Source organism: Macaca fascicularis, chromosome 20 (genome assembly GCF_037993035.2).
Source record: "Macaca fascicularis isolate 582-1 chromosome 20, T2T-MFA8v1.1".
NCBI classification, from domain to species: domain Eukaryota; kingdom Metazoa; phylum Chordata; class Mammalia; order Primates; family Cercopithecidae; genus Macaca; species Macaca fascicularis.
Window position 1 is genome coordinate 45,001,532 of NC_088394.1, and position 24,890 is coordinate 45,026,421.

The following is a 24,890-nucleotide window of genomic DNA, read 5'->3' on the forward strand; positions in this document are numbered from 1 at the left end:
GGAGATGTTTTGGAAATTATTTATTCCTGGATTTTTTTCTCCATTCTTTCTTTTTCCTCTTCAGGAAATTAAATTGCACATATGTTTGACAACTTGATTTTGACCCACTAGTTACTGAGTTTCTGTTCATCTACTTTCTAATATTTTATTATGAAATTATTCAAACATACAAGAAATTGAAGAAATTATAGACTGAACACCCATATTCTCACCGCTAAGATTCCATAATTAACATTTTGTTTTATCACATATCTAACCATCTGTTCATTCTCTAGCCATCCATCAGTCTATCTAATTTTAGGATGGCTTTCAAAGTAAGTTGTGGGCATCAATATAGTTTGTCTTCAAATCCATGTAATAGCATAGACACTATTACAAGAGTTTAATATTTGTTTACGGTTTCTTTTTAAGGTAAGATTTATATCTAGATATAAGTATGTACATATAAACCTTATACCTATAGATTGTCAAAACTCATCAATGATACACTTAAAATTATAAGTGTACCACTTGATGAATTTTGACAGATGCATACACTTGCACAACACAAACTGCTCTCAAGATGTAGAACACTATCATCACTCCAGAAAATTCTTTCATACTCTTTCCTAGTCAATTTCCTCCCTGGAGACAACCACTGTTGTAATTATTTTTCACCAATTATTTTTCACCAGTTTAATTAATTTTATATTAACCTGTGGAAAATTGAAGTTATTTTAAAGTTTCTTATAAAACTTTGTATAGGCCTAGCATGGTGGCTCATGCCTGTAATCCCAGCACTTTGGGAGGCTGAGGCAGACGGATTATGAGGTCAGGAGTTCAAGACCACCCTGAACAACGTGGTGAAACCCTGTCTCCATTAAAAAAAAAAAATTTTAAATTAAAAAATTAGCCAGGTGTGGTGGGGCATGCCTGTATTCCCAGCTACTTGGAGACTGAGGCAGGAAAATCACTTGAACTCAGAAGGCGGAAGTTGCGGTGAGCCAAGATCATGCCATGGTGCTCCAGCCTGTGTGACAAGAGTGAAAATCCATTAAAAAAAAAAGTTATAGAAATAAAATAATGCAGGATATACTCTTTTTTTGTAAGTTTTTTTTTTCTTTGCTTAATGATTTTTTGAGAGTCATGCTGCTGCATGTAACAAGAGTTTGTTCATTTTTGCTTCTTAGTAGGATTCCACAATGTGAAGTTGCCACAGTTTGGTTAGCCAGTCTGCTGTTAATGACAACCTGGGCTGTTTTCTGCTTTTAGATATTATAAATAAAGCTGCTATGAATCTTCTTATATAAGTTTTTTACTGTGAATGTGTAATTCCCTTTGTCTTGGGTAAATGCTTAGAAGTGGAATTGTTTGATCATAGAGCAGGTGTTTATTTAATTTTATAGGGAACTGTTGGAACTTTTTTCAAAGTGGTTGTACTTCTTTATATTTCTACCAACAGTTTACGAGAGTCCTAATTGCTTCATATTGTTTCCAACACTGAATGTTTTCTGTCTTTTGAATTTTAGGTATTTTGTTGGATGAATTTGTACAGACACTGAATGTTTTCTGTCTTTTGAATTTTAGGTATTTTGTTGGATGAATTTGTACAGATCATGGTTTTAATTTTTATTTTCCTGAAGACCAACAATGTGGAGCACTCTTCATGTGGTAATTGACCAATGATGGACCTCCTTTTGTGAAATGTCTGTTCAAATTTCTTTTACTTATTTCAAAAACTGGGGATTTAGGCTGGGCACAGTGGCTCATGTCTATAATCCCAGCACTTTGGGAGGCTGAGGCAAGATCATTTGAGCCCAGGAGTTCCAGACCAGCTCAGCAGCTTGGGCAACACAGGGAGACTCTCACCTCTACCAGAAAACAACAAACAAACAAACAAAAATTAAGCCAGGTGTTGTGGCATGTGCTTGTAGTCCCAGCTACTCAGGAGGCTGATGTGGGAGGATCACATGGGCCCAGGAGTTCAGGTTGCAGTGAGCTATGATCACGCCACTGCAGTCCAGCTTGGGCAACAGAATGAGACCCTGTCTCTAAAATGTTGTATGCATTCTTTTTATATTTTGGACACCAATCCTTTGTGAAATATATGTTTTGGGAATATTTTCTCTTAATCTGTGGCTTGCTTACTCATTTTCTGCTTGGTGCGTTTGAGAAACAAAGGTTTTAATTTGATGATATCCAATTTATCATATTTTTCTTTTATAGTTGTTGTTGGTTGCTGTTTGTGTCCCACTTAAGAAACTTTGGCTTACCAAAATCACATCCTCTTATGCTTTCTTTCAGTGTTTGTATGGTTTTAGACTTTACGTTTAAAATCTAAACCATAGATTGAAAGATGAATCATCTTTGATTCATCTCAAGTTGATTTTTGTATATAGTTTGGGGTTCTTTTTTCCACATGTCACTATCCAGTTTCTTCTATACTATTAATATTTGCTGATAAGACTTTCTTTCTCCATTGAAAATCTTGACACATTAAAGTCAATAGCAATGGTTATTCATTTTTTCTAAAAAACTCTTTTTACTCTCTGTTCTTCAGAGTGAATAATTTCTATTGATCTATCTTTACATTTCCTGACCCCTCATTTATAATAGCTATTGTAGAGTCTTTCTGTTAATTACAATACCTGTGCCATCTAAGTGTCTGTTTCTATTGACTACCAGTTGCTTGATTATAGATAATATTCTTTTTGTTTGTTTCACTTGTCTCACTGTAGGTGGGATATTGTGGATGATACCTTGTAGGGTGATTGGATTATGTTGTTTTGCTTTAAATGTTATGAGTTTGGCTATTAATTTAGACATTTAAATACTGATGAATTCTCATGATCCTATTACACTTTGTTTTCTTTTGTTGTTTTGTTGTTGTTGTTAGGACTGGTCTATTTTCATTTCATCATTAGTCATAAGATGTGGTCGTTACACTAGGGCAGTTATTCTCAACTGAGAACAATATTGCTCCCTGTTCCAGGGACATTTTACAATAAGAAACATTTTGGTTTCTCATACATGGGGGTGGGGTGCTATTGGCATTTAGTGGGTAGAGGGCAGGGTTGCTGCTGAACATCCTATAATACCCAAAACAATCTCCACAAAAAAGATGACCTGGGCTGAACATGGTGGCTCATGCCTGTTATCTTGGCACTGTGGGAGGCTGAGGTGGGTGGATCACCTGAGGTCAGGAGTTCGAGACCAGCCTGGCCAACATGGTGAAACCCCGTCTCTACTAACAATACAAAAATTAGCAGGGCATGGTGGTGTACACCTGTAATTCCAGCTACTTGGGAAGCTGAGGCAGGAGAATCACTGGAACCCAGGAGGCAGAGGTTGCAGTGAGCTGAGGTCATGCCATTGTACTCCAGCCTGGGAGACAAGAGCGAAACTCTGTCTCCAGAGGGGGAAAAAAGGACCTGTTTGAAATGCTATTATTACTGACACCAAGAAACTCTGTGGTAGGGTGCAGTCCTTCCCCTAGAAGCATAGTCTTTACTGCTAATACACAGCCTTTATGCAGTCTCCACTGAGGTGCACACCAGGTTTCTCCGTTCTAGCTGAGCTGGAACTCCCAGCCCTGCAGAGAGTCTCCCTACGTTTCCATTCTGTTCCCCAGCCCTTAGCAGCTGCTCTCTGTTAGGCTCCACCAAGTCTTGCTCTGTTCTTCAAAGCTCAGGCTTCAACCAACAGCCCACAGGACATACGCATACACATTTCTGGGGTTTTTGTTCTCTCCCTCTGCAGCTTTCCTTTCCTGTTTTCTGCCCCCACAGATGCCAGCCACTTCAGCAGCTCAAGCTCCGAATTCTGCTCAGCTCCATCAGACCACTGTGGTCTGCCCGGGTTTCCCCTCCCTGTGCTTCACCGGGGCAGAACCTGGGCAAACACAGGTCTCCTTCCCTTAAGTGTTGTCCTCCTCTCAGAGATGACAGTTCTGCACTGTGCCTCTGGTCCAGTGCCTGGAAATTTTTGCCTCATTAATTTCATTCATTTCTATTTTCATGATGGTGAGAAGGTAAGGTAGTTGGAGTTTTTAAAAACACAGCTTCCCTGAGCCCCTTTCTGAGAGATTCTGATTCATTGGTGTGGGCTGGAAACTGGGGGTTTCTATTTTAAAAATCCTTGGAAGATGCTGATTCAATACCTAGATTGGGACCACAGTGGGGCAGGATAGCCATGTCTCCTTGCTCTAGGTCCTCAGATGCCTTCCATGTGGTCGCACTACAGATTTAACAGGGAGAGAGGTCCTTCCACATCAGCACACTGTACATACTGTAGCCACAGAGGCTGAGAGAAGATGTCGCCTGAGGGTAAGGCCTCTCAGCACTTTATTTCTCTGGGCCTCCCTGAAGGAAGAGATTCTAGAAGCTGCAATGATTTGCTGTGTTGGGGGACGACGGATCCTTTGAGGTTCTTCCCTGATGTCACTTCTGGATTCTCAGAGAAAGTCCCTTTCTGCAGCCACCAGACCTTCCCCGAGGGCTCCTGAGACCTGGATCTAAAATAAAAGAGATGTTTCCAGGTTCACTATGTGCTCACTTTACCATTAATGGTAATTTATGAGTTTTAATCATTCTGTCACACAGGAAAAATATGACTAGGAGTAGTTGCAATAAGGAAATCCATCTATTTTTATACACTAGTCCTCATCTCTGCAGCATCCTCTCCAAATTATCTGCTCCAAAAGCCTCATTAAATGTTTAGAGAGGAGAAGCTCAAAGTCTTCCTTTCCTCCCTACCTAAAACAGGCATCTCCGAAACTGAGGTACAAATTATCCATAAACTCCAACCAGCCTAACTTTCTACAGCCCAGTATGCAGGACAACTTTGCAGAATTAGTTGACAGGTGAATTCACTACTAATGCATTAGATGGAGCCAGCCCAGGATTTTATAAACACATTTAACTCATGTATTCATACTTAGTCATTCTTTGCTCATTCATCCCCTAGTGTATTCACTGATGTGGTAATGATGTACACATTCAAAACAATATTCACCCTTAATATACTACGCACTGTGTCTGGCTCTAAGAATGTGGATATTGGTAAGCGTTAATTCATTTACTCATTTATTTCATAAATATATTTCACCACTGGGCCACTGATGTCAAGCAGGTTACCTGGTACAGAGTAGGTTCTCAATATTGGAATCAGTGATCCGGTGGTGAAAAGACAGATAATATTACCATTCTTGTGGCTTATTTTTTTAAACTAGGGGACAATGCAAATAAACAAATGAATAAGGAAGTAAGTGAGATCACTTTAGAAATAACAAGTGTGATAAAATAAAATAGGTCAAAGGAATAGGGAATTGTCAGGGTGATCCAGGAGGACTTCCCTGTAGTGGTGACATTGAGCTGAGACCTCATTGACAAGAGGCAGCTGACTGTGCAAAGAATCGGAGGCAGAATGTTCCAGGCTAAGGCAATAGCAGATGCAAAGCACCCCAGAAATGCACTGTGGCTGGAACCCTGTGTATAAGGGGAAGAGTGGCAGGAGATGAAGCCAGAGAGGCAGGGAGCAGCAGATCAGGCTGGGCCTTGTAGATTAGGGAAGAGTTGTTGGAATTTTTTTCTTCACAGGAGATTTGTCTATTCTCCCCTATTTATGTATGTATTTATTTATTTATATCAGTTTGTACTTATGGATATTTATTTTACACTTTGAGTTAAAATCCAATATTATTTTTATTTTGTTGCTGAAATTGTTCCCTATTTAGCCATTGGGAGCTTTTTTCAGTTGGCTTCTATGTCCCTTTGACATATTCCCATAGTTGTGGTTTTTTTTCTTTTTCTTTTTCTTTTTCTCTTTCTCTTTCTCTTTCTTTTTTCTTTCTTTTTTCTTACTTTCTGGCACTACAAGATGCTTCATGCTAGGAGTTTTGGAGAAGTACCTGGAAGCTACCAGAATGCAGTAGGGTGACTTGAACAGGTTTGTAGGGAAACCCCAGAAGCCCTAGAAGTTAATATTAATGACAAGGATGAGTTCTCCCTGGTACCCAACAAAAAGGTGACTTTTCTACCAGCCATAATTCTGTTTGACACTTATGCATTGACTATCCATGAGGGGAGAGGAGACATAAAGAGATTTAAGACTTCTATGTCTGTGTACCTACAACCCCTTGAAGAACTGGGTGGATCTTGCAAGAGAAAAAAAAGACTCACAATGCTTAACCTCTCCTTCCCCATCTTGCATAAAGAGAGGCCTTAGGACCAAAGGCCTGTCAATCATGGGGTGTGTGGATGCTGGAAGTTTCCTTTTATTATTATTATTATTATTTGATTCTAAAATGGCTAAACTCAAGCACAGGGTAATTTCTCAGTAGGTCACCATGCTATGTTAAATTGTTAACATCATTCTACCATAATACTATGAGGCCTTAGAATCTAACCACAACTCCACTCCTCCACCAACTTGTGCTATTTTAAGGAACATGCTGAGTTTCTTAACGTCTCTGGGCTGGGGTTGTCTCATCTTTCTGAGACTGTGATGTTACATTCATAGCCATGTGGCGTGGACTGCCTGGACTTTGGGGGCCCAAAGGGCAGTGAAAATATTCAAAGTAGTTATCTGCTGATTTCTGGATATATTCCCAGCACCCAGGACACCCAGCATGTTGGAGGCCCTCAGTGAGTGTGTGTTGAATGAATGAATTGTTAAAGCCCTAATGAACTTGCTGTCCAGCTCACACCTATAATCCGAGCACTTTGAGAGGCCAAGGCAGGTGGATCACTTGAGGTCAGGAGTTCAAGACCAGACAGGCCAACGTGGTGACACTTCTTCTCTACTAAAAATACAAAAATAAGCCAGGCATGATGGTGCATGCCTATAATCTCAGCCTCTCAGGATACTGAGGCAGGAGAATCACTTGAACCCGGAGGCAGAGGTTGCAGTGAGCCAAGATAGCACCACTGCACTCCAGCCTGAGCAATAAAGCAAGACTCTATCTCAAAAATAAATAAATAAGTTAACTAATTAATTAAATGAACTTAGTGTCCAAGAGAAGTCTGACAGATTTCAAAGGCCCTTGAGTGATAAGTACTAAAACAAGAATCTTCCTCTTCTTTCCCCCATCCAGATCCAACAAAAATCCTAACAAGAAATGAGCCCACTCCACCAAACAGAACTGCAATCATTCCATCCCATGCTCCACATCTTATCAATCGCTCTTGCATGCATCGCTGTATCATGTTACTTAGTCCACGTGAGATAATTGGAGTGGCACCATTTTACAGAGATGGGAAACTGAGGCCCAGAGAGACCTCAAGTCTCACTTAGGGTCCCATGGCACACCCAGGACTAAGACCTAGGCCATCTGGCCACATATGTGCACTGTGGCACTTGATGTTCTGAGCTTCTGTGAAGACCCAGTGGACAGTGCTGTGGATGGAAGGAGGAGGTCTTCACTTAGAGGACGATTGTGCTTCTTATTCTGCTTGGCATCTGACCCTCACTGCAGGAGCCACACACTCCCGGGCTGTGATGGGCACCTTTTTCTGTTTCTGGCAAGGATGACTGTCAGGTAGGAAGGTACAATAGCAGCCCCCATTAATTGAGCCTGCATGTTGTGCCTGGCACAATTCTAAGCACCATTTAATCCTCCCAACCAGCCCCATGAAGAAGCTTCTGTAAATATTTCAATTTTTTAGATAAAGAAATTGAGACTTGGTAAAGTCAAGAAACTTCCTTAGGGTCATGTGGTCAGTGATGGAGCCTGGCTGTAAACCCAGCTCTTCTGGATCCTGTACTCATCTTCTTAACCTGCCTTCTCCTCAGCCACCCTGAACTCCTCTGGACAACTTGATGCAGATGACCTTGTGTCAAGTCCAGGCACATAAGTAGTTCCCCATCATCTTGTCCCTCACTGACAATCCAGTGGTCACTGCACTGCTATTGATGGGAACTTGTGGCTGGAGCTGGAACCTGTCTCTCCTGGTTGCTTCAGTTCCTCATTTATATCTCATTGCCCATACTAGCAGAGGTCTTTTTTAACTGGGAAAGGGTTGCAAAAGCTCCTTGAATTGACCTGGCTCTGAGGTTCTCTCTCCGGGGCTCAGAGTAGCCTTCGGAGAGACATCGCTCATCCCCGTTGGTCCAGTCTTTGCAAAATTGCCGCATTCTCTAAGCTTTCCTTCTCTCAATATTCCGATTCACATCTGTTGTCCCCTTTTTACTTGTGGATGTTTAGGCAGCATTGAGAAAAGATTTGGGGCTATTTTTCTGATATTTTTAAAATCATGATGTGTACTTAATAAAAATTACCTCATTACTTGACTAAACTTATTCACAAAATAATATTTTGTAAATAGTTATAATACCTTTTGTAATATATTTTGTTTTGCAAAATAATATTCCATCTCAATTCCAATAGAGTAGAATTTTACCTACACATTTATTGAATACCTACTGTGTCGTAAGAAATGTTCTTGGTGTAAAAATGCAGACAAAAATAAGTTAAATAATATCCCTGCGCTGGAGGAATCCCACAAAGCCCAGCCGCAGTTCAGCATGAGAAATGTTCAGGAAAAGCCAAGTTATGCAGTATACACAGGGACAGGAGAGTCCCACAAACTCTGCCGGGAGTATCACAGTAGGCTTCAGGGAGGAGCCACAACTGCAGCTGAGTTATCCAGGAAGATAGCAGAAGGGGAAGGGCATTCCAGGCAAAGGGAACAGCATGTGCAGAGACCATGTGAAGGGACATGTGGTGTCTGGGGACAAGGATGGAATGAGTAAGAGATGAGGAAAGCACCCCATGACTGTACCTAGAGGTGGGGGAAAGGAGACCCAAAGGTCGAGCAATTGTGCATGGATTTACCAGCGCCTGTGTCTTTCATCTGTTGATGAGTCCTCCCCTTACTCCCAGAAGAGGAACCACATAGAAGAGCAAGGCAATGAGTTGTTCTGAGGAGCTGCACTGTGTGCTGCATAGATGGGTGGGTGTGCACACACACACACACACACAGACACCGTTGTGCACAGAGGTCTGCAGAGTTCAGGACAGGGTGAGCCAACTCCAGCATCGGTGGGAATTCTGAAGGCCATGATGAAGTCATGCCAGTGTCTTACCACATCTTAGCTACTGGCAAGGAATCCCAACAGGACAATTAGGATTAATTGAAATCGGCCTGATTGATTGGTGTGTATGAACTTTCATCAGAGCAACCTCAGGGCAGAGGTAAACAGCAGAATCGGCTCTAACAGACCTCAGCCTGCAAGAGTAAATGCAAACCGAGGTCTGTTCTGGCCTCCAGTGAGGCAGATGCCAGAGTCAGCTCCCAGCTTCCCACACTTGGTCATGGTTTGAGTCTCTACTGCTGTTGGAAAGGTCTGGGGGTTATATGTGGAGAAATTTAGGTTAAGAAGGATCTTTTCTCCCTTGTAAATGTAGTGTGGGTGTGGGATCTGCCTCTCTTGCCTCATCTACCACTGCCCCTGGCTGGCTTCCTGGCTGATCTAAGATTCTTGTAATTCCCTGGACAGGCCCAGATTTCTACCCGCCCTTCTTCTCCTCTGTTCTCTCCTCCTACACGAGCACTCTCAGGTCTTACTGTGCCCATGAATCAGGCAGAGATCTTGTTACAATGCAGATTATGATTCGGCACATCTGGGAGGGGGCTTGCGGTTGTGCATTTCTCATAAGCTCCCAGATGATGATGATGCTGGTCTGTGGACCACACTTTGAACAGGAAGATCTGAGAACACTTTTTCCCTTTATTTATTTTCCTACCTCTCTTTCTACCTGCAGAATTCCTATTCAATCTTGGAAACCCAGAACAAATATGTTCCCCAAGAGACCTTTTCTGATACCCTTGCCCTATCCTCTGTGTGGATGCATCATGTGATAATTACTTTCAGTATAGTACTTATCCTTCTAGATGGACTTTATCTTTGTTGGATTAATCTTTTGTCTCTCCCGCTTTACTTGTGCCCTTTAAGGCCATTGACAGGTCTTTATTCACTCCCAGTGCCCAGAGCAGGGCCTGGCATGCAGCAGGCATCAATACATGTTTGCAGAACTGAATTAAACACAGCAATTCTCACTTTTTCATGCTCTTCCTCCTTTATCCTGCCTGAATTTGTCCTGTGTACCATAGGGGTACAGTTGCATACAGGTAGGGTTGGGACAGGAGCCTCTGAGCCCAAACTAGATTCAGAGTTTGACTGTTTACAGAATGATAGGCATCTATTTTCCTGACCTGAAATGAGGCTTCTTTTATTTTGGCTAACAGAGAAGGAAGATGCTTTAAGTAAAGAGATTTATTCTGGAAGATTCAACAGGATACAGCAGGGACAATGATTTTTTTGTTTGTTTGTTTGTTTTTGTTTTGAGACGGAGTCTTGCTCTGTCACCCAGGCTGGAGTGCAGTGGCGTGATCTTGGCTTGCTGCAACCTTTGTCCCCAAATTCAAGTGATTTTCCTGCCTCAGCCTCCCGAGTAGCTGAGATTACAGGTGCCTGCCACAGCGCATGGCTAATTTTTGTATTTTTAGTAGAGACGGGGTTTCACCGTCTTGGACAGGCTGGTCTTCAACTCCTGACCTAGTGATTCACCCGCCTCAGCCTCCCAAAGTGCTGGGATTACAGGCACGAGCCAGCACGCCTAGCCAATGGTGGCCTTTTAAGCTACCTGGCCCCTTGGGTTTTGACCAGGCAGATAAAGTCCTGGACTATAATTTATATCTTAGGAGAGGCACTAGAGTTAGGAGAGCTGCGCTGGGGCAGGCACAGGGTCAGGAAAGGGCCATTGTCTGTGCCTGAGTACAGAAGCCAGCCCTGCTCAGGCCCTGGAGGCTGGGTGGCTTTGGAGAGGTGGAGGAAGCACCATCAACACACACAGCCCTTCCTTTGAATGCTTGACAAAATTCCTTCCAAATGGACAGAGCTAGCTCGATTTCCTTCAAAGGCACGGGACCCAGGATTTTGTTGGGAAAAAAAAATAGAAAAATAAAATCATATTGGAACCTAATTAGATATGAAAATGAGCTATAAGATTTTTGCTAACCTAGGTTAAGGTAAGGGTTAAATTACTCCCTAAGTCTGACATGTGTTTAAAGCTTCTCCTTTGGGAAAAGCAAGAAACTGACCAGATATACTTACTTCTCTGGGATGGTACCTAAACATTTCTAAACATATGAATAGAAATGGAAGAAAATCCACAAGTTGTTTTCAAATGTCCAGATATTTGGATTTGTGTCAACTGTTGATTTGGCTACAGAATTTAGTTTTTAATTGATGCATTATGTGTTCTAATGAATAAAATATAATAACCAGCATTTGTGAACATTTAGTAAAAACTAAATACCATGCTAAGCATCTTACATGTGTTTTCTCATTGAACCTCCTAACAACTCCATGAGGTAAATATGACTTTTGTTTTACAGCAGTGGAGACTGAGACTTTAACAGGGTTTTAAATAAACTGTGCAAGGTCACACAGCTAATAAATGACAGAGTCAGAATTCACTCTCAGACAATCTGAGACCAGCACCCACTCTTTTAACCAACATGTGCTTTTCCCCAAGACTCCTTGGATCCTTGGAAGGCCCCCATGTAGTCTGGAATATGCTTTTATACTCTTTCTCTCGAAGCAAGAGAGTACATGGAGGGGAATATGGCCTTTGTGAAGTACTGAACCTTCCAGAAAATCATTTCTATCCTCACCTTGTATGTTTTGTTTCTCTCCTCCTGATTGTCAGCCAATTTGGGCCATCTCTTTAATGACCTGGTCGAGATTGTCCTTCAAGTTATGTCTGTCTCCCTTGGAGATATAAGTACATCAAGACTACATATTCTTTGGCTAGTATTAGTGTGAGCCATTTACTATATTAAGGATAATTCTAAACACTTTATATGTATTTATTTACTTAATCCTCACAAAAGCCATAAAAAGTAAAGATTAACGACCTCATTTTATACGTAAGGAAAGGAAGGCACAAAGTGATTGCAGACCTTTCCTATCTTGGTGGAACTGTTTAATTAGTTGCTTTACTTAATATTATTTTCCTTACTTTCTCAAGAACAGTCAATGGCTTCTGAAACTCCTTAGCCTGTCCCCAATCTGGTCTCAAATTACATTTTCAGAGTCATTTTCTGCCACTTGTCCCCTTCATATGTCCTTGTCTCTAACTAAAGTGTGTGTCACAGTTATCAGACACACCTCTTGCTTTCTGGCCTGCACACCTTGCTATTGCTGATCTCTCTACCTGTAGCACCATCTAAGGTGTGGAGAGATTTATAGCAACTGATCTATAATTCTCATAATGCATCAGTCATACTCTGCCATATGGCATAATTCTGTAAGGCTTTTTTTTCCCAATTAGGCTGTGAGTTCCTTGGTGGGTGTGTTCATACCCTTAAATCTCTCTCACCAGCAAGCACCAGTGCCAGCACATGAGTGTAAGGCAGAGACTGCCAAATGTTTACATCTACCCATGTGCTTACATCATCTACCCATATGCTTACTTCTACCCATGTGCTCTTCTACATTTCTCAGACTCCCTTGCAGCTAGGCAGTGTCAGGTGACTGAATTCAAGCCCAGAGAACGTGAGTAAAAATGATGCAAGTCACTTCCAAGCTAACTCCTTAAAATCATCCAATACAATTTTCCACTCCTCTCTTCCCTGCCACCACAGCCTTGGAAGTTCCTTGTTCTGACAGCATAGCTATAAAATGGGAATGGCCTGGATCCCTGTGTCACCACCTGCAGCACAACTATACATGGGGGACACCTAAGCTTCACAGGAATTTGTACAAGTGAGAAATAATCCTTACTGTTATAAGCCACAGAGATGTGAGAGGTTTCTGTTGCAGAAGTCAATATTCACTACTTTGACTTACAGAAGTGCTATAATGCAAAAGAGATAAAAATAGGCATATCAGACATGTTCTTGACTAAGTGGTATTACTTTTGATAACATATCTTACCTCCATTCATTTATCTCCAGAAAGAAAAGAAAATGTCAGGCCAAAAAAAGATCGGCTTTATGTTGCTACAATCAGTGCCTAACATCATTTACAAATACATATCCTTCCTCCTTTAAAAAAATGCTTAAGTTTATTTGTAATCAAGAAAACGTGAGAAATGATGAAACCCATGAAATTGGCAAAATTACAAAGTCTTAGGACAAGAATAATAAACTCACACTCTACTTTTTAAGAAAAGAAGATTCCAGGTTTGGGTGACTGCCCAGGAATTCCATCCCAGCTTGAACTCCTTACAGCCAGCATCTGTGAATGACTTCAAGTCTCCGATGCACCTTTACACTTTATTGCTTTGCTCTTTGCAAATATTCATAGGATGAATCCAGAGTTAGGGCCTGCAGACCAGCGTGAGGCTGCGCAAATCCTCAGGACCCTGCTTTGCAAGTTTGTAAATTCACGGTTCTGCATTTCCCTTTGGTGTAGAGGGAGAGTATATAATGTGATTTCTTTCTAGGCTACACCAACTACCAAGAGGAAATCTCTGGGTGCTTAGAAATGAGGCTTTCCTCCTGGAGCTACCCAAGTGCTTCTTCAGAGTGGTTATGGCTGTCTTGCAATGGCCCATTACACATTTCCACATGCCAGGGAGCAGGCTTTATTTTAATAGCTTGTTAGTTTGGAAAGGAACCAGAAGGAGCAATTCCTGGGGACTACCTTATTCTGGGCTTCTGCTACCTGATCAGTTCCTAGCTCACAAATCTTTGAAGGACAGAGTTGGTCCATTAACAGCCCATCTGGAATCCAGGAAACAGCTAGGAGTGCTTTGAATCTGAGTTCCCTGAAAAAGCACCCCTGGACGTAGAGCAGCAAACAGGGAGTGTTAAATGAATGAATAATCAAGTGAATGAATGAATGACTAAAATAACAGACCATGTAAGTTTAATGTCTTACAGTTCATAAATGGCTTTGGGCTAATTATTTAATTCTCACAGCCACCACATTCACACTAGAATAAAATTTAAACTTCTTGCCCCCGTCCTCAGGAGCCCAAAAGTCTCACCCTGCCTACCTCTCTGATGTACCCCCTACAGCTCTTTCCCTCACATGCTCTTTGGTGTTCATCACACACACCGAGCAGGTCCTGACACTGGGCCTTTGCGTGTGCTCGCCCCTGCCTGGAATGCCCCTTTCAGACGTCTGCTTGCAGGGTTCATGCCCTACTTCTGGTTCACTTCATGGCTCACATAGAGTTCCCTCAGAGAGGCCTGTCTTGTCTACCCTTCCTAAAAGAAAAGTTTTTACTTTTTTATCCCCACTCCAGCCTATGTTTAATCATCTGTAATAGGGATCATCATACAGCATAAAGGTTGCAAGAATTAAATAATTGATGTAAAATGCTTGCTTAACACAGGGCCAACCCATAATGAGTATTTAATAAATATTTGATAGTGTTGATGTTGTTATTATTTTATTCTCTGTTTTTCCAACCACCCTCCTCCTGCAGCCTCTGCTCTGGCCAAACTTAATCCCCAGAAACTGATGTTAAGTTTAAGCTGGGGAGTCCCTTTGCCCTAGCAGTGTTATAAAATGAGAATGAAGGAGGCAAGGGGACAAGTAAGATGGAAGGACCACACTGCGTGTGTCAAGTACATGATGATTTCCAGAGCTGTTCCAATGTGTCAGCAGATCCGTACTCAGAGGGTGCTTCCATGGGGAAAATTATTGCTGCTTAGCAAATGACACAAATGAAACCTAGAGGGGCCAAATGTTTGGAGAAAGACTCCACAGCCCAAGGAAGGAAGAGCAGAGGACTCAGACCTCCAGCAAAAAAGAGATCTGAGAGCCCAAAGCACATTTTTCTAGAAGGACAAAATTCCTCTTGGCGTGATCCTTACTCTGCTTCCCCAGGGCCTACGTCTAGGGAGGAGGAGAGGGTGAGTCCTCAGCCACGCCAGGGCATTGGCCAATGCTCAGCTCGAGTACCTTTCCCAAGGGCCACAGGCATGGGTGCCTGCACTCACACACACCTTGACCAACCTGGCTTCATGTCGATATAAATGTATTTAAAATTGGTATTTTCTTTTCTTCTGAGAATCGTGTTATTTACTAGCTATATTGATTGCGGTCATGTTTCTATTGGTGGAAAAGTAATTTATCTCATCGGAGTCATCTGTGTGGAGGTAGTGAGGGCCCGGTGGAAGCCAAGATATTAGCTGGTTTTGCCAGCAGGTCCATCTTTATTAGCAACAACATCTCTCATCAAAAATCCTATTTCAGAGCAATATAAGCTATAACCCTGTGGCTCGTTGACCATGCAGAGACCAGCCACAGGGCTCTGAAGACACAGAGTTCAAACATTACTGAAAAGGCAACCACTCAAGAAGCATAAGGCAAGGGTGGAATGAAATCCGTACTTTAGACAAGGCTGGCAGGTGGGAGTTCGTCATCACGGGAATGGCTCCAGCAGAACGTTGCCTCTTGAGTCATGGCACATGGAGGAAGAGGGCAGAAAGGTGGGTCTTTGTGACAATCCTTAATCCTGCAATTCTATGAAACTAAGAATCTACATTTGTGATTCTAGGATTTGCACAAAAAGCAAAAGGACCAAACAACTAGTCAAACTTTCCTTATGGAAACTTTAATAAATACATAAAATATTACAGAATCCACTTTCAAAATTCACAGCTTGGCTCTAAGTCTGTTCTCCTTCTGAGACACTTCCTGCCTTCTTCATGCTCTCCGCATTGTCAGAGGCCCGCCCTGCAGCAAAGAGAAACAAGATTTACACCAGTCAGAACAGCTATTATTAAAAAGACAAAAAATATCAGATGTTGGCAAACATGTGGAGAAGAGGGAACACACATACACTGCTGGTGGAAATGCAAATTAGTTCAATCTCTATGGAAAACAGTATGGAGATTTCTCAAAGAACTTAAAAAAAAAAGCAGCAACAAAAAACTACTATCAGATTTGGCAATCCCACTATGGATATCTAACGAAAAAGAAATTATTGTATAAAAAAGGTAACTGCACCCATACCTGCACGTTATGCACATGTACCCTACAACTTAAGGTATAATAATAATAAATAAATTTTAAAAAAAAAAGGTAACTGCACTCATATATTTATCTCAGTACTATTCACAATAGCAAAGATACGAAATCAACCTAAGTGTCCATCAACAAATGATTGGATTAAAAATGTGGTATACATATACCATGGAATACTATTCAGCCATAAAAAGAATAAAATCATTTATTTTGCAGTGACATGGATGGAACTGGAGACTATTATTAAATGAAACAGTCAGACACAGAAAGATAAATATTGCGTGTTCTCACTTACAGGTGGGAGCTAAATAATGTGTACACATGGAAGTAGAGAATAAAATGTTAGACAGTGAAGACTTGAAAGGGTAAGTGGGTAGGAGGGAGTTAGAGGATGAGAAATAACTGAATGGGTACAATGTAGGCTATTCGGGTGATGGATACCTAAAAGCCCTGACTTCACCACTACGCAATCTATGCATGTAACAAAATTGCACATGTAGCCCATAAATTCACACACAGAGAGACTGCCTCCCTCCATCCAAAGGCCCACCACTTGGGCATTTGATGGCAGCAGTCCCACTCCCCCAAGATGAGGCACCACTGTCTTGTCTCCCCTGGCCCCACTCCAATGTGTCTCATGCCTCTCATTACTGTGGGGAGTCCACAGAGAGGTACAATACTTATTTCCCATATACAGTTATTCATCAAAGACTCACTGAGCCACCACTGTGTGTCCGGCATTATGCTAGGTATTGGGGATCTGCTGAGGAACAAAACAGAATCTCTTCCCTCGTGGGACTGCCAATCTAGTGGGGAAAGAGGACAACTAGAACATTACCAAAATAAATACATTATTACAAACGGCTACGTGCTCTGAAGTAAATAAAGCTCAAGGGTGTGTAGAATGTGTCACAGAAGGGCCTGCCTGCCTTGGTCTGGTGGACATGATGTCTGAGCTGAGATCCAGAGAGTGAACAGAAGTTACCCAGGCAACATAGGAGTGGAGGAGAACATTCCTAATAAAGGTAGCTTCAAGAGACAAGACTGGGACAACTAACAAAGGAAAACCAGGGCCAGTGTGGCTACAGCAGAGGGTCTACCTTGTGCAGCTCAGAGGGGGACTTGCAGTGAATTAGTGCAGACTATTTTGGGTCCAACGGACAAAATCCAATTCAAACTGGCTCATGACTAAAAGAGACAGTGATGGCTCACACAACTGAGAGTCATGCAGAGCATCTAATTTGAGGCTCAACTAGATCTGGGTGTCTAAACTAGGCCAACTAGAGGATTGTCTTCCATCTCCTCTCTGCTCTTCCTCTTCACTGGCTTCCTATTCTCAGGCAAGCTATGCCCATGTGGTACAAATAGGGCCACCAGCAACCCCATGCCCATTTCCTACCAGCTGGACTTCCCCAAAGGAAAGGGCACCTCTTTCCCAATTATTTATTTCGAAATCCCAGGGCTGATCTTCATTGCCTTGAATCATTCCTGTGCCCACCCAAAGAAACTGCAATAGTCCAATTTGTCAGTGCTCGTACTGGGGGTTTGGGGGTCAGGGGTGGCATAAACCCTACTAAAATCACAGCATTGAAAGTGGTTCCCAAGAGCAAGAGACAGCTGCTAAGACCACAGAGAGGATAGAGAGCAGGCAAAAACACCAATGTCCATGACAGTCACCTTCTGTGTGCTATATACTATGCTTCTACTGTACAGGTGGAGATTATTTGGGCACCTCTAAATAATAGCCCTTTCTTGCCCTACTCCAGGATAAGCCTTCATCCCACTTCTGCTAAGTGGTAGCACATGCTGCCTCCTCAAGTGTGTTAACTCCTAAGGGTTCTCATCAAATGTGAGACCAGACAGAGGGCTCTAAAGACACAGCTCACGCATTACCCCAAAGTCACCCCACTCGAGAAGTGTAACAAAAGAGTGGAAATGGACCTGCCTTTCAGAAAAGGCTGGGAGGTGGGAGTTCCTCATCACAGGGACTGCTCCAGCAGAACACCAACTCTTGAGTCATGTCAATGGGGGCTGGGGGGTGGGCAGGAAGTTGGATTTCTATGATAATCCTTAACCCTGCAATTCCAGGAAACTAAGAATCTATGTTTTCTATTCTTTGAACATAGAGTAAAAGGACTATACAAGAGGTTGAACTTTTCTCATGGAAACTTTGATAAATACATAAAATAGCATTACATAATATAAATACATAATATGGTAAATACAGAATCCAACTTCAAAATTCCCAGCTTAACTCTTAGCTAGCTCTTTCTCATACTGAGTCAGTACCTGCCTCCTTGATACTATCTGCATTGTCTGAGACCCACCTTGCAGGAAAATAGAAACAAGACTGCCTTCCTCCATCTGAATGCCCACTCTTTGGATATTTGATCACACCAAAGGAATTGTCTATCATACTGGAGTTACATATCATGGGGAGATGGAATGTGGGAATGCCACACTAATTGCCAGTCGCTGGCCTGGGAGTATGAGCTGAGCCTAACGAGCTGTCTTAGCTAAGGGAATTGCAGCGAGAGGCAGGATAAATGGCCCTAGGGATGGCAGTAGAGGACAAGTTGCCAGTTTTGAACAAGTGGAAATATTGATCCAGGTCAAGGTGAAATTAAAGCATGTGTTATTTAAAAGCCAGGCTTTCCCCACTATCTTGAGAATGAGCTGGAGAAGGAATTAATAAATGAAGAGGCAAAGGCTCATTCATATAAGGCAAAGAAACTCTTTAGGGAGAAAAATCTTCCTAAGACACACCAGAAAGGGAGGCAAACAGGCAGGAAAAGAGCAGAGACTTTGCTATTGAAACCTATTTGTTTTCTCATTCCTTCTAGAATAAACTTCATAATGTCCTCTGCTCTTGGGTGGAGCAGAGAAGAGAAGCTTTAAGATCAGAAAAACCAAGAGTCAGACTTGGAAACTGCCCTCTGCAAACTTAGTGACTCAACAAAACTGCTTATATCTCTTGAATCTCAGTTTTCCTGTCTGTAAAGTAGGAATAATAACTCCTAGTTTTAAGAAAAATATTTGAAAACTATGCATCCAACAAGAACTAATATCCAGAATCTACAAGGAACTTACACAACTCGACAAGAAATAAAACACAAATAACTCTGTTAAACAGTGGGCAAAGTACATGAACAAACACTTCTCAAAAGAAGACATACAAACAGCCAATAAACATATGAAAAAAAGCTCAATATCACTGATCATCAGAGAAATGCAAATCAAAACCATGAGACACCATCTCACACCAGTCGGAATGGCTTCTATTAAAAAGTCAAAAAAATAACATATTGATGAGGTTGTGGAGAAAATGGAATGTTTATACACTGTTGGTGAGAATGTAAATTAGTTCAGACCCTGTAGAAAGCAGTTTGGAGATTTCTCAAAGGACTAAAAAGAGAACTACCATTTGACCCAGCAATCCCTTTACTGGATACCAAAAAGACACCTGCACTCATATGTTCACTGCAGTACTATTCACAATAGTAAAGGTATGCAATCAACCTACATGCCTATCAACAGTGGACTGGATAATGAAATGTAGTACATCCTCATTACATATACACCATGTACACTGTAGTGTTCATATACACCTTGGAATACTACACAGCCATACAAAAGAATATATCCTTTGCAGCAACATGAATGCAGCTAGCAGTCATAATTTTAAGTAAATTAACACAGGAATAGAAAACCAAATACTGCATGTTTTGCTTACAAGTAGGGACAAAACTTTAGGTGCACATGGACATAAAGATGAGAATGATAGACACTGGGCACTCTGAAAGGAAGGAGTAAGGGAGGCAAGGGTTGGAAAACTGCCTGTAGGGTACTATGTTCACTATTTGGGTGATGGAATCAATATAAGACCAAACCTCAGCATCACACAATATACCCACGTAGTAAACCTGCATGTGTATCCCTGAATCTAAATTTTAAAAACCCTCCTAGTTTTAATAGTAGCAGTAGTGATGATTAAATTAAATTGTATATGTAAAATACTGAGTACAAAGTTGGTAAGCGTTTGAGCGTTTGATCATTTCTGTCCCCTGTGGGTAGGGTAAACGGATAATAACTTACATTTGTAGCACTATTTGTGCGAAAAGGTAACAAGGCAAGCAAATCGGGAGACAACTGCCACTAAAAAGACAGCTTGTTATTCACCTTTCCCAAGAGGAGAGGGCATGCCATAGCATAAGGGCCACACAGGGAGACACCAGGGTGGGTCAAGAGGCAGAGGCAGTAAGGAATGGCAGCAACAGCCTTGATTGTGGTTTCCACTGGAAGGAAGTGGCAAAACAGGGTGGGCAGGTTTAGGATTGGCTAGTTTAAATAATTTCAGCAGGCTCTGGAGCACAGGACTGTGGGATGATTAAGGCAGAAGGATACTGACCCGGAGTGTGAGAGCCCCATAAACGAGGTGATTGCAGGTGTGGATTCTGGGTTGGTTGGTTTGTATATAAAGAGCACACCCTCAGGTGAACTGCTTGCAGTCTCTAGGAATTGGCTAACCCTAGGAGGGGTAGTCTCAGGGTCAGCCTCAGATGTCAAAGCATCGGAATACAGAAAGTAAAAGCCATAATAATACACTCAGGTCTTTTCATTGACTCGTCAAAAGAAGCTTGTGGGAGATGCATTGCTTTATTGTTATTATTTATATTTTATTATTTACCAATCTTATTTTACTATTAATTATTATTATTTGGCAGTTACCATAGAGGTTAAGAGTGGATTCTGGAGCCAGGCTGCTTGGGTTTGATTTGAATCATTTTGACCCAATTACTTAATTTGCCTGCGCTTCACTTTCCTCATCTTTAGATTGGAGATAACAGCAAATACCTCACAAAATTATTATCAGGATTCATGAAGTTTATAATATAAAGCAATAAGGCAGCATCTGACATGTAAGAGCTAGCTATTATTTATGCAATTTTGCAGATGAATAAAGTGAAGCTCGAAATGGATGTGATTTGCTCTGCACTGCCCAGTGACTGATCGGGTCAGGTTTAGAATGTTGATCTCCTGAGCCAGAAGCCACTTGCCCCTACCCATCTCATCTCTAGGGCTTTTGTCTCCAGGGTCCCTTATGTGAATGTGGAGCCTCCTCATCCACAGAATGGCCCAACTCACCTGTCCCAGGAAGCCAGAGAGAGGATCCAATGTTCTATATAACAAGTAGCCATTTCTGCTGCTGTTAGCCACTCCGCTACCCTGCCCTGTCCATTGGGAAGAACAGTGGCTGAAGTGACAGAAGACCTTGACTCTGCCCAGAGTCATTCAGGAACTAACTTTGCTGAGTGCCCCGGGGAAAATGTCTGGCCCTCTTTAGGCCTCAGTTTCCCTAACAGGACTAGCAGCCCCTAAAAGGCCCTTATGGCCCTTCATCTTAGGGTACTGTAAGCCAGCTAGCCAGCTGCTAGCACCATCCCTGTCTATATCCTAAGCCCTATCTAAGGTCAAAAGGTAGATGTTTCCTTTTTTCTTCCATGATGCTTCACTTTATCAGCAGGGCTGAGAGCTGGACTTGCAGGCTCCATTGTCCTCAGGGCAGTTGGCCCATTTCTGAGCTGCTCTCTGACTTCAGCCACTTAAACTGCAAAAGCTACAGCACAGACATGAGTCTCAGTGGCCCCTAAAAAATGGCTGTGCTGTGTAGCTTAATGGAAGCCTTTCTAGGCATCAGGAACGATTATGAAAGGCAAAAGCACTGAGATATCACGGCCCCCTCCCCTTTGGCCCATTAGGGAGCCAAATGGGTGTTTTTGGCAATGATTAGACTTAGCTTTGTTAGGTTTTATTGGTTCTCTTTGCTGTTTACCCCCAAATGGATCATAGTACTGGGTTCTCAGGAGTTTGCAACTCAGGCAAAAATGGATACGTGTCAAGTGCAAGAGGGAGACCTAATAAATACTAAATTCATAAAAGGGCTTTACATAAACCCTCAGAGGATGTCTCAGAGAGAAATTGAGAAGGAAACGGCTGAACAGGAAAGTGTGAGCTCTCATTGGCTATCGGCTCAAACAATAGGCACTGACAAGACAACACAGCTGCTGACAACAGTGAGGACTTGCAGCTGCATTGATTGGGGTATCGTGGTCTATTCAAGGGAGGCGATAGCCCCACTGTTCTCTGATTGGTCTGTCAGCTAGAATTCTTTTGATAGAAAGTGTCAGAAAACCTGACCCACTGGCTTAAGCAGAAAAAGAGAAAATGTATTGATTCATTGAATTATTCAGAACTGGACTTTAGATTTTGCTTAATTCCAACGTACAAATGACATGCCTTCATTCTCTCTTTCTTCATTTCTCAGCTCTACTTACTGGAATGGTTGTCTATTCTTGAACAAGCTCTCTTTCCACAATCCTTAAGAGCTTGAAGCTCCTAAGACTCCATATTTGAAGTTAAATTCAGTGACAGAGGATGACAATCTGAACCCAGCATTCCCAGCTCGATACCCTTTCCCTCTCATTGGTTCAGATTGGATCAGTCACAGTGGGGGATAGAAGGCACTGACTGGCTTAGACTCAGGTCTTGCATTCTTTTCTCAGCCAAGAATGGAGCCCACTCTACCTGATGCACATGAGCTAATAGTGGGATGAAGGAAACCTTCCCTGGGGCAGAGACTGGCAGCAAAATGGCAACACCCATACATGGTGTGCGGCTGCACGCTGGGTTCTATGTTTAATGAGACATGGATCAACTAGAACAGAGCCAGGAACGGGTAGTAAGGGTGATGAGGGAGATTTAAAATTTTGTCATGTGGAGAAGAGTTAGAAGAAATGGAACTGCTCTGCCCAAAGAAGAGGAGATAATGGGGAATCATAAACACTGTCACCAAGTGTTGGGAAAGGCTAGATTCACTCTGTCTTCATGGATGGTGTCAGAGGCAGGGAGGGAAGAACTGGTTTCTACAGACATAAATTTTGGCTCAATAGATCAGATGGGGGTCAAGGCACTATCCTCGCTTGCAGAACTGGCTCCAAAAGCCATACAGTTGGTTTCTGCTATTACCGACTTGTTCCCCTACAATTCAATTCCCACCCTGCAGCCAGAGTAACCATTTGCAAGCATAAATGAGCCTCTATGGTTCTTCAGCTTAACAACCTTCACAGTTCCCATTGCAGAGTTTAGATTTCCCAAGGCAGGTGTATCTGGTCTGTCCCTGTTCACCTCGTGGGTTCATTCCACAGCTTGCCTCTACTCATTCTTGAAGCTTCTACCATGCTAACTAGCTTTCCCTCTGTTTCTCAAAAATGCCAAACATATTTCCACCTCAGGACCTTTGCACTTGTGGTATGCTCTACCTGAAACAGTCACTGGTCTAGCTTCTACATGGCTAGCTCCATCTCCCTAATCAGATCTCAGCTCGATACCTACCGGCAACCTCAGAAGTCAGTGCACACATCACCTCCACCACCCCACAGCCATTCTCTATTATCTTTCCCTGTTAGACACAATAACCAATGCTCCTCACTTTCTGAAATTGTCATATTTAAATTGTTTAATTATTAACTTACAGACTATCAACCATCACAAGATTGAAGCTCCCTGAAAACAGTGATATTGTTTCTCTTGTTCACTATGATATCCACAGTACCTGGGGAGTCTCTAGGCGCATAGATATTTTGTCTCACGAATGCATAGATGGATAATTTCTACAGCTGTTTGGCTGGGTGAGGTGATAGACTTCTAACATAGAGTGTGTCATAGCTCAGACTGAGTGAGCATTTCTCAGAGATGGATTTCTGCAATGAGCAGGAGCGGGGCACTTCCCAGATGGAAGGAACCTGTAATGTACCTCACAACAAGTAAATGACAATCACCTTGGATGTAATTCCTCTGCTCCTGCCACATGCCAAATGGCAATTTCTTCCTGGCCTATACTGCTGGTAGCAGGTATTTTTTAATTAAAGACACTCTTTGAGGAGTTGTGCTAATCCTGCCAGGATTAACGAATTCCTCTTTTCTCTCTATGAAGGGAAGGCATATCGGCCACCCTGGCCCCAACTGAGTTGTTTTCCAAGAGAAGAACTTTAAATCCTTCCATGCACAATAATGAAATATGATACAAAACAGGCCGTGTCAATAAATCTACAGGAGAAAGGTCAGGTTTACATTGCTGGACGGGATTGGCAAATACATTTGTTCCTGCAATGTCTGTGTTTTAAATGCCACCCTCCAATGAACCTGGCGCTGAAACACACTTTGGAGTTTGATGAGATGTCAGTTTTGCTCAGCCCTGATCAAATAAGATGAATGAAAGTGAAACAAGAACAAAAGTATTACTTCTGTCATTTTTTTATGCATTACAGGAATTGGGTCAGTCGGGGAGATTTCTCTTAAACAAATACCAATCGCTGCACAATGTGACCCACTGCTCTGCCAGTCAGCAGACAATGATGGCTTTGCATAGGAAAGGGCACACCACTGCAAGAGCAAAGACCAGGGCAGCACCTGTATCAGACCATCTACCCTTTCAAATCTTCAAATCCACCCATCTGCCTTCCATTCTCACTTCAAATAGTGCCATATGAGGATTTGGATTTCACCCTGTATTGAGCAAACATAGTTAGAGAACAAAGTGGAATTTCTCCTGCAAGAAGGAATTACAATCGTTAATATTCCATTTATCCAACTTAAAACATGTGGACCAAATTAAACAGAAAACCAGAGACCTCTCTGACTTAGCCTGAAGGACATTGGGGTTACAGCATGAGGTCAAAATAAATGATGAGATCTGACATGAGAAATAAATAGTTATTCGAAAGGAGCCAAAGACTAGGAATCAGGAAGGTGTATGAGGCAACAGGAGACAGTGGGAAGCTGGAGACACATGGACCGTGTAAGCCAGGGACTGCTGGGGAGCATCTTCGCCCCATGTGGGTAAAGCCTGGGAAAAAGGCAGC